This window comes from Giraffa tippelskirchi, chromosome 4 (genome assembly GCF_054371585.1).
Source record: "Giraffa tippelskirchi isolate mGirTip1 chromosome 4, T2T-mGirTip1v1.2.pri, whole genome shotgun sequence".
Lineage (NCBI taxonomy): Eukaryota > Metazoa > Chordata > Mammalia > Artiodactyla > Giraffidae > Giraffa > Giraffa tippelskirchi.
In genome coordinates, this window is record NC_137278.1 from 133093532 (window position 1) to 133097218 (window position 3687).

General features: G+C 41.1%; 1 pseudogene; it reads left to right on the forward strand.

The window, feature by feature from the left end:
• Positions 1-1243: 1243 nt before the first annotated feature.
• Positions 1244-1801, forward strand: LOC145545659 (olfactory receptor 8S1-like; annotated as a pseudogene).
• The last annotated feature ends 1886 nt before the right edge of the window (positions 1802-3687 follow it).

Consider the following 3687-nt stretch of genomic DNA (forward strand, 5'->3'; position numbering starts at 1 on the left):
TCACCTCTCTATCTGATTCATTTAATTTAGTGTTCCTAAACCAACCATTTTTCACATGCATTGAGAACACTAATCCTTTATGCTGACCACATTTTCATTTTCATGCCACTCATATCTTTACTTCTCTCATGAACCAGGCAAGATTCATTCAATTAATCACCTTGGGCAGTTTCTTAATTCCATAAACCATATCTCCTTTCATTACTTTACATGTCTGAGATAAATGCAATGACTTATGCTCCACATATACCAAACAGGAGAAAAATCACATAAGAGTGATCACTGGACTCAAATTTATAACCAAAAATCTGGACTAGACTTCACCTCTGCAACTAATCCAAAGTAGTTATTTGAAACATCAGTCTCCTTGCACATCCACTGATGGCTTTACCTTTTACCTCTTGATAACATACAGGCTTTAAATAGGAAACTCTCTTTCCTTCTGAGGGCTTTCCAGGTGGTGCTAGTGGTAAAGAACCTGCCTGCCAATGCAGGAGATGCAAGAGATGCAAGTAGGGTCCCTGGGTCGGGAAGATCCCCAGGATGGGAAGATCCCCAGGAGAAGGGCATGGCAACTGACTCCAGTATTCTTGTCTGGAAAATTCCATGCGCAGAGGAGCCTGGCCGGCTATAGTCCATAGGGTTGCTTCCCTTCCAGACACAAACACTTCCCTGTATCTTTCACCTCCCTCTTTGCTTTCCTTCCTTTTACAATGGATCAGGCATCCCTATTCCCAAGATAAACTCTTCCACTCTTTCTCTGGATCCCACTGACATTTCCTTTTGCAAAAAATTCAGTCATTCAACCTATATTAGCTATTTCTCTCTATATCCATCTAAATATTTTATTAAAGATTGAACAGCATCAGATTGATCTAGGGTTGGGGGTGTAAAATATAAGAAAATCAAAGATACTACTGAGTTTAGAGAGTTAGTGAAGATGGTTCAAAACTTGAACTTGGATCCCAGAGTCAAGAAATAACGTGTATAGAGGAAGGATTTAAGACCCAGAGGAAATAGGTGAAAAAATGAGTTTTTTGAAACACTAATTTTTTTCCAAGGGAAAGTGTCCTCTTTTTGACTGTGGAGAAACATAACACCATCACCCAGCTCATTGTCCTTGGGCTGTCTGCTGACCCCCACATCTGGGCTGTGCTCTTGTGCTGTTCCTGGAGATTTACTTCCTAACCCTGATGAAGGATCCTGTGATGCTGCTGACAATCAATGCTGATTACCATTTCCATTTACCTATGTCTCCTTCCTGGACATCTGCTACTTCTCAGTCTCAGTGCCCAAGTTTCTGGAAAATCTCTTGTCTGAAAAGAAGGCAGTCTTAGTAGCAGGTTGTGGCCCACATTTGTATTTGCCTCTGTGGGCATTGAATCCTTCCTGCTGTTAGCAATGGCCCAGGACCACTATGTTGACATTTGTCATTCTCTGTTATTGAGTCAGGTGATGAGAAACCAGCTCTATGTGGGGCTGCTGTTGGCCTTATGGGGCCTGGGCTTTCTGGATGATTGCATCAGTATCTTTGGAACTGTCAATTTAGTTTTGTGAGACCCACACTATCGCTCACTTCAGTTGCGAGCTGCCCTCTCTCTTCCCTCTGGCCTGCTCTGATGTCTCCACGAGTCTAACTGCCCTGGACTGGTCTTATGTCACGTGTAACCTTGGAACTGTCCTCCTTTCTATGCCCACATTCTGTCCACGATTCTGAGCATCAGCTTCATCACAAAGCAGGAGTGAGGATTTCTTCATCTGTACTTCCTACCTCACTGCAGTCATCTTGGATAAGTCTTAGATTTTCAATTGAGCAAGTGGGTAGATGGTAGCATCATTTACTAAAAGAAGCATGACTGGGAGAATTGCACATTAGGAGGGTGAAGATTAAGGATTTGATTTTTATTAGTTTGGCTGGTTGGTTTGTTGCATTTTGGCTAAACTGCTTATGATGCTTATTAGACATCAAAGTGGAATGTCAAGTTGTATGTATGTCAAGTTGGATGTCAAGTTGATGCTCTAGGGAGAGATCAGGGCTAATATTTGGGGTATATGTGGTATTTTGAGATATAAGATTAGCACAGAACATCTGAGGAAAATGAAAGGAAGAGGAGGTTCTGGGAATTAGCTCTGGAGCACTCCAGCATTTATAGTTCAAGTTGAGAATGACCCAACAAGAGAAACAGGAGTAGCAGCCGTTAAGCAAGAAACAAAATCAGGAATCTTTGTGTCACAAAATCCAAGGAAAGAGAATTCTACAAGGAGGATAGAGAGGTCAGTTGTGTTGGATGCCATTGAAAATTCAAATAAGAAGAAAACAGAAAAGTTACCATTGAATTTTGCAATATTGACTTTGGAAGTTGTTGGCAATATTGACAAGAGAAGTTTCAGCTAGCTGGAATAAGATGAGGAAAGAATGGCAAGTGGAAAAGTACAAAGAACAACCATAGATAACTTTGTTGAGAAGTTTTGCTGTGAAGGAGATTGAGAAAATGGAGCAGTAGGTTTAAGGAAAGTCAAGGGTTTTTTTGTTTGTGCTTCTTGCTTTTGATTTTGCTTTGTTTCTAAAAAGAGATAGTTAAGCTTGTTTAGGTGTTTGTGGAAAGGGTCACATAGATAAAGTAATATCAAAATTTGGGGCAGGATTATGGCAAAGAAACTTAAGCTGATGGAATAGAGTTCCTGAGGAAGTTCAAACAGAAGTGAATGGCCACTTAATGGGAGATGCTGTATGGGACTCATGCATCAGGTTGGAGATTGAAATAAAATGATCCACATTATCCTTTATGCTCCATAGAATCCTGTGGAGAATAAAAGTAAGAATTCTAAAAGTAAGGTTTCTAGAATTCTAAAAGCATTCTAAAAAAATTAATAGAATTCTAAAAGTAAGACTTATTTGTTTGCATATATGTGAGAGAGTGTGTGGGTAGGAGTATGTATCCCTGTGCATGTACATTAAGGTCAAGTTTTGTCAAACCTGGAGAAGCCCCAGGCTGCTCTCTGGCTAGCAGAAGGGTTTACAAGCCCTCCCACAAGAGTGGCAGGAATGCCAGGGGTCCAGATGACTGACTACTGCTGTTTTCCTATGAGTACAGATTAATTCCCAGCTCCCCGTCACTGCTTCCTCTCACTCTTTAAGAACCAGCCTGGCATATGGGTACCAAGTAGAAAAAGACTAGAGATAATGATAGAAATCACACAAACTAGCCAGGAGCCCTCCTTAGAACCAAAAGAGATAAAAGAGGAAGAAGGAGGAAGAAAAGGAGGATGGCTAAAACTTCTTAATGAAAGGTTGTTGCTGAGCCACAGAAAAACGGCCGGGATTCTTGGCCTCTGGAGGAGAAGAATTCAATCCTGGGCCAGAGACGAGACTGGATCGCTCAGAGCTTTGGTGTGATAAAGTTTTATTAAAGTATAAAAGAGATAGAGAAAGCTTCTGACATAGGCATCAGAAGGGGGCAGAAAGAGTACCCCCCTGCTAGTCTTCAGCTGGATGTTATATAGTCACTAGCAGTTTGTTAACGTAAGAAAGGAATGTCTTAAACTCAGAATGGCACCAGGCCCCTCATCCATAAGATGTATTTTGGAATAATCTGGGCACCGGACATTCCCGGGTCATAAAACGATTGACTTGAATTTTGCAGAAAGGCAGATCTTGCAAATAGTTTCATTTACATAGATTAGGGG